Below are 7,926 nucleotides of genomic sequence, written 5' to 3'. Positions count from 1 at the left end.
TAGGGGAATGGCTCAAGGAGTTTGTGAATTGCTCTGGTTACGGAGATTACTGAAGGATTTGGGAATTAAACCATTGAAAGCTACAAACTTGTACTGCGACAATAAATCAGCTATCGAGATAGCACATAACCCAGTACAACACGACCGTACCAAACATGTGGAAGTCGACCGACACTTCATCAAAGAAAAACTAGAAAGGGGTATAATCAAGTTTCCATTTGTAAACTCGGAAAACCAACTTTCTGACATCCTGACGAAGGCCGTATCAAGTAAAGTTTTCCATGACTCACTGGACAAGTTGGGCATGCGTGATATCTTTGCACCAACTTGAGGGGGAGTGTTAGTAAAGACAAAGACAAAACATAGACATCCCTAAATGGCTTGTCTACCACCTTGTTACTTTTCCTTGTTTTCATATTCCTTGTTTTAGGGATGGAAACTCTCCATGTTTCCCTCCATGTCTTGTGCATTGTTTGTAACTAATAATCACCTTGTATACTTGTATATCTAACCCTTCACCAAGTAAGAAATTCAATTGGCAGATTTGAATTCTCTGCAAAACCTATCTTGTTCTTCTTGTTATACATTCTCAACTCTCTCAATTACACTATATTTGGCATAGAGTGGCTGCAGATGACAAAGAAGCGTCATGTTGTGAGGAGGAGGGTCGAGAGAGAAAGAGAAGGAAAGTTTGTGTAAGTGAAAGTGATAGTTGCACTGTTTGCATGGAAGAGTTTAATGGAGGATCAGAAGTTGCTTGCATGCCTTGCTCACATGTGTTTCATGACAAGTGCATAAGGACATGGCTCAGACAAAGTCACTACTGCCCGGTTTGCCGATTTGAAATGCCTACTGCTGATTGAGGAAAATGATCTTGCTTAATTTGGATGTACTCCTTTAGTTCATCATTCTAAGATCTTCTTGGATGAAAGTATATTGTAATTGAAATATTACATATTAGGAACGAAAAATTTGTTGATTCTTTTATGATTTGATTGCTTTGACTGTACAAGCAAGCGTGTTAATTTGTCAATTGTTGCTTTGTTTCTTAGTTGGCTTGTTTATTTATGTGTTATTTACGTTTGATAATATGCACTTCTTTTAATTTATACTTAACCGGAAAATTCATTCATCATATCATTATCAAAATGTACCATTTGAGATGAAGAATAAGACTTTCTATCTAAACTGAAACGATAATTAAAGAATAAGAACCTGTAAGTCATAATGTGAAGGAGGAGGGTACAAACGAACGGACCTATGCACATGCTAACTTGGGCTATAGCCCAGGTGATTTGATTTTTTATAGCCCAACGTTAATACCCCAGCCCACCCAAGCGCACCCCACAACCCCTCACTTAGGAGCTGCTTCACTCAATTGCTATATCTACTCGCTCATCAACGAACATGCACTTAACCAACCTTTTCTCATCAAACAGTTGGTTTTTAAAAAGTAATACTCACACTCATTAAAGCTGCTCCAACTACTCAAGCATGATTCGATACTGTTAGTGCAATTAATATTCACACACAAAAGTGGCGACAGTCACCAAATGTCCCCAAATAATTGTGACTGTTGCCACTTTTTTTTTTTTTTTTTTTTTTGGTAGTGACCAATGGCAATTTTTTGAAAATTAATTCCAACTTCAATTTTATTTATTTTTCTAAATTTTTTGTACTATTCAATTTTCCCTATAAAACCCACCTATTTCTTCAAAATTTTCACACTACCAAAATCATTTACCACTCTTTAATTTTGCTTAATCTTTTACTCACAAAATTATTTATTAATTGCTTGTATATTTTTAATTTATTAATTTCTCAACATCATTATGAATATATTATTTATTAGTATATGTTTGAGAAATCTCCTCTCCCTTTAGACTATCATTTGCATTAAAAAAAACTAACGGCTTTTTCCTTTTAATTTGATGTTGGTTTTATTTAAGGTTGTACTAGATGCATTTTGTGGGGCTCATTATGTCCCCATGTGTATTTTTTGTTATCAATGAAATTCACTCGTACCGTCGAGTAATTTATCCTTTTAATAGATTTGTACCTAAAGTAAATTTAGCCCATCTCAGTTTGAAATCCTAGGTCCGTCCCTACAAAGAGAAAAAGAAGGAAAAGTAGTGGAAGTGAAAGTGAGAGTTGCAGTGTTTGTATGGAAATGACTAAGAAAAAGTCGCAATTGATTGTTCCGTGGTCCCTTAAAATTTGATTCTTTTGAGGTTTCCTTGGATCGATGAATTGATGTTTAGTTTTGTTGGCTTTGTTAATATGTGATGCAGTTTTTCTTTTAGCCCTAAATTCATCGTCATATCATTCATCAACAAGAAACGCTTCACAATATCTAATATATACATATAGCACATTTAGATTTGCAGGTTGAATTGAGAAATAACATCAACACTCAATTATAAGATCCTTTTCCACTCCCATAAAAAAAAAAACCAACTGAGCCATAAAATAATACCCAGCTAAGCTAAAGTAATGACATTCTACAAGTAATCTAGCTCGCTGCAAAGAAATTGGGAAAAAAATAATTAATTAATTTTTAACTGAACATAATTGGTTATCAAGCAAATCAATAAATCAAGCAGAACAAGAAAGCACTTACTTTAATATTGCAGCTAGCTATAGCTCATCCACATGTGGTGGGATATATATCGATCAAATGACTCCAAGGGTCCCCCCAAACACTTCAGTAGAAAGTAGAGAGAGAGAGAGGCATAATTAAGATAATGCCCATAATAATCTCCAATGAAGTGTTTGAGGGAACTCTAGGGGCCATCTGATGCCTTGTTCATCGACCTTTTTCCTTAACTCATAGCTTTGGTTACTGCCTTGGTTTCGAATGGTTCCTAAGCGACCCAACTATTTATAGAGAGACCCAACTATTTATAGAGAGAGTAACGTTGTTGTCTTTGCATTGAGCTGATCAATATGTTGTTTTGTGTTCAAAGATCACAGAACAATTTTCAGTGAACCTAGACGCAACTATGAACTGCTTAAATGCCAGTGATCTGCTTAAATGGCTGAAAATCACAATTAAAATGATTAAAATGGGTATCCTTTGTTATATATTGTTGTGATGTAGATGCTGCGTTAAAAAGGTTATTCAGGTTGATGAACGCATGTGGCAAATGAAGACCTGACACCATCTCTATGATCTCTATCAAAAAGATTGATGAGGAAGATGCACCTCGAAAATGCAAGATCTTCTTGGATGAAAGTATATTGTAATTGAAATATTACATATTAGGAACGAAAAATTTGTTGATTCTTTTATGATCTGATTGCTTTGACTGTGCAAGCAAGCGTGTTAATTTGTCAATTGTTGCTTTGTTTCTTTGTTGGCTTCTTTTAATTTATACCCGGAAAATTCATCCATCATATCATTATCAAAATGCACCGTTTGAGACGAAGAATAAGACTTTCTATCTAAACTGAAACTATAATTAAAGAATAAGAACCTGTAAGTGATAATGTGAAGGAGGAGGGTACAAAGAGAAAAGGAAGGAGAAGTAGTCGAAGTGAAAGTGAGAGTTGCAGTATTTGTATGGAGATGACTAAGAAATTTTATATTCCATTAAATTCCTAATTGTTTATAGTGGAATTCTGGATCGGTTTCAATTTTAAGTTGATAAGAAATTGGTCCAGCTACTTGGTAAATTTGTAAGAATCATTACTGCTTTCTGTAAAGATTAACAGCTTCTTAGTTCAATAAAATTTAATGTTTCAAACTTAGTCATAAGGCACTGAAAGCAGAAGAAAAACGGTAATAGAAAACCTAAGCATCCTCAACCGCCAACCCATGGGGGTTGGGTTCCCTCCCTTCCCCTTCTCTCTCCACCCCTCCCTTCTCTCTACTCCTCCCATTCCCTTGCTTACCCCTTTGGTTTGTTGTTGTTGTTGTTTTGCCATTTTGGCTAGTTTGTTCTGCGCTTGGTTGTTTTGTTTGTCTTCTTTTTACAGATTTGGAGCCCCTACTTTAGATCTACTTCAAATCTCTATGGTTCGTTTCAACTTGTGATTTGGAGATAGACAAAGTGACTGAGAGGTTTTATTTACTTGTGTGTTTGAAATTGCTTGAGTTGTAATAATTGCATCAACTCTTTGTGAGTTTGGTGCTTGTTTGTAGTCTAGTCTCTACTTGTGAGAGTTTAAAGGTTGTATATTTAGTTTGGTGGAGTGGAGGTATTTACCTGGTTTTCTAGGCTAGTAGCTTTTATGCCGGAATTTCTTTGGTCATGTGTGGCCATATTTGGACTAACCATTTGTGGTTACTGTGCTTCCATATTTGTAATAACTCTTTATGATTATGGGCATGTTTGTGAGTGCTTCTAGAAAGGCTAAAAGCGTTTTCTGACAACTAAAAGAGCTTTTGACAGCGTTTGGCAGAAAAGTTTAGAAGCAATTCTGAGTCATAGAAGCGCTTTCTGGAGAAGCATATGCTATATGCTTTTTCAGGAAGCACTCCCAATTGCTTTTCCAGGAAGCACTTGGATTTTTTTTTAATGGAAATTCAATACTTTTATAATAAAAGCGCTTATGAGCAGAAGCACTTCCTAGAGACACGATCTCAAACGAGCCCTATGTGTATTTGTACTCTTGTAGCTGACGATGTTTGTACCTAAATTATAAATGCAACATTGCCTTTATCTCAACAAAAAAAAAAAACACATTTATGGACGTATACTTATGTTGTGTTCTAATGATTGACTCGAATTTTTCAATTCCACAACATCAATGAATGGATTTATGGTGGTAAAATTTTCAAGCATACATAACGCTTATGTACTTGTGCTTATTTCAATTGGAGTACGTAATAAATGATAAAACAAGAAATACTATCATATATAGGTAGCCTTCATGAAATTTGATTCCTAGGCATTAAAACCCAAACAGAAATACTATATGTCTCAAATCCTAATTAGTAAGGATTGTTATGTCTAATACCTAATTTTTTTTTTTAAGATGAGAAAACCCTTGAGCGGGATAGCAAAAGCATCCTCAGCCGCCAACCCCCTTGGCACTACTAAAAAACTGGGCAAAGACCACGAGCATAAAGGCACAAATACAATATTGTGCATTCTTTTTAACATTAGGCACAAATAAATCACATTTGTGGCTTTTTCTTATAAAACACAAATAATTGTGTTAAATTCATGCACATAGGGCACAATTTTACATTAGGCATAAAAAATCGTGGCAAAACTAATTATATATGTATTATCTAAGACATTCTTTAGAAAAAAAAAGGTGATATTATTTGGAAAGACAAATTTTTTGTGTCTTTATCTCGCATACTAGACACAAAAACCATTTTGTGCCTAATAATTTACAATAATTTACATGTGATGTGACTTTTTATTTTTCTAACTTTGTTTAAGGTTTTATTTTAATAGCAAAGTTTAAAACTTTGACCCCGAAAACGTAAAGTGTAAAACCGGCCTCCCCCTAAAGTTATCATTAATTAATTTTTGGTGTTTTATTGAGTACGCCTCCCCCAAAAGTTTTAAACCCTAGAAAATATCTCAAAACTTCCTCTCTCTCTCTCTCTCTCTCTCTCTCTCTCTCTCCCTCGGAAAGCTTCTCAGCCGTTCTCCTTGACGCCACCCTCCAAAGTCGCCTCCCTTAACACAGATTACAGCGACTGCCATCTGCATCCACATGGACCTGCAACCACACCCAACCCACATTTCAGATTGACAACTGCGAGAGATCGTGAGTGCAGGGCTCGATTTTGGCTGGGTTTAGAGATTATAATATGAAGATTGGTGATGGGTGTCTAGAGAAGATTTGGAAGGAGACAGGGATAGAAGGCGCTGGGCGGAAATTGTTGGTGGTAGGGCACGAATCTGGGCAGGTTTTGCGGCTGCGATCTGAAAACCCAGATCGGGAGGAGAAAGAGAGAGAGGAGGTGGAGATGGAGAGAGAGAGAGAGAGAGGAAGTGGATGGTGGAGGGATATGAGGTGGGGAAAGAGAGAGAAAGAGGAACTAGGCTGATTTAGATGGTGGAGGGGCATAGGAGGTGGTGATGGTTGATGGTTGAGAAACAGTGAGGGAGAAAATCGATGGTGGAGGTGGTGAGAGAGAGAGAGAGAGAAAAAAAGAGGAGGTGGTTTAGGTATTTTTTGCAATCAAATTTTTTTTTCATTAAAAAATACGTTGGACACGAATGAATAATTGGTGTGGCATATAAAAAAGTCGAATCAGATCTGACACTTTCGTGCTCAAAAGTATTGAGCAAAGGACACGAAAATGGTAAAATTGTGCTTCATGAGCAATAGAAACTCCTATAGAGGACACTGACCAATTTATTGTAGCTGCAGTGTGGCTTTTAATATAGAGCACGAATAATTGTGTCGTTTTATACTAAAGAGCACAAATAATATTAGTGCCCATAACTAGATTTTGTAGTAGTGTGGGGATGGGTGACCTCCCTCCCCTCCCCCTTCTTTCTCTGCCATTCCCCTCTTTCTATCATTCCCTTGCTTTCCCCTTTGGTTGCTTGCTGTTTTTCCATTTTGGCTAGTTTGTTCTGCGCTTGGTTGTTTTGTTTGTCTTCTATTTGCAGAGTTGGAGCTTCTGCTTTAGATCTACCTCATATCTGCGCGGTTCGTTTCAAATTGTGATTTGGAGATAGACCAGGAGACTGAGCGGTTTTATTTACTTGTGTGTTTAAACTTGCTTCAGTTGTAATAATTGCATCAACTCTTTGTGAGTTTGATGCTTGTTTGTACTCTAGTCTCTACTTATAGTTTCTACTTGTGAGAGTTTAAAGGTTGTTGTTGTAGATTTACTTTGGTGTGTGGTTTTCCAGGGTAGTGGCTTTTATGATGGAATTTATTTGGCCATGTGTCGTTGTATTTGGACTAACCCTTTGTGGTTATTGTGCTTCCATATTTGTAATAACCCTTTGTGATTATGTGTATTTGTATAAGCTTTTATGGCTGACGACCTTTGTGCCTAAATTAAGAATGCAACATTGCCTTTATCTCAAAAAAAAAAAAAAAAAAAAATTACAGACATACACTTATGTTGTGTTCTAATGATCAAGGGCGGAACAGATTTTCTCACTATTAGAATTAACAAGTGGCCATGGCCAAAAAAAGGGGTAGATTCTAGCATGAAATTTTATACAAAAATCATTAGAGAGCTTGTTTGGAGAAAATAAAACCCTCAACTAGTCACTTGTCATAGTCTAATTGGTTATTAATGTGTTACTATTTTTTCACTTGAAAGTACGACATGAAGTTTTCTAAAGTGTTGGACTTAAAGGGATTTTTTATTATTTATAAAATGTAATGTTAGAATGGATCTATTTGTAAAAAGATATCTTCTTTTTCTATTAGCTAAATCTTTAAATCAAATTCAAACTCTTTTCTTCGTTATAATATTGAAAAGAAATTTTTTTTTTTTTTTTTTTTAGCGGAAGATGCCTAAATTAATATAAAGAGTGGTGGGGTGTATGGGATGTGTGTATAGATGTACTATGGTTAATTATTAAGTTGGATGACCTTTTTTATCTTTTTACACAATAATAAAACTTACAGCTTAATGATTTAAGTATTGGGGTGAACAAAAAGAAGTGCGGGGTTTAAATAGAAAACTATTAATTATTTGTGATTATCAATAACACACATATAGGTAGGTATAACACACATTTACGACTATTGTGGTTACCAATTTCATTTGAAGGACCCATTTTCTAGACTTAACCTAATTAGTTACTTTATTAAGGCGGTTTCCCATTACCAAAAGGAAAGACAAGGAAACGTTTCGATCAAGCAACTCAAGCCTTAGTCGGCCAATCCCCAACGAATAAGGAAACCCACCACCCTGTATATATATCTGTTAGTTCTCTCTCCACAATACACTTCTTCAAACAACCAAAGCAATTCTCAAACTCTAAGTTT

The sequence above is a fragment of the Prunus avium genome, chromosome 1 (genome assembly GCF_965620075.1).
Source record: "Prunus avium chromosome 1, drPruAviu1.hap1.1, whole genome shotgun sequence".
Lineage (NCBI taxonomy): Eukaryota > Viridiplantae > Streptophyta > Magnoliopsida > Rosales > Rosaceae > Prunus > Prunus avium.
This window is presented reverse-complemented; position numbering follows the sequence as displayed.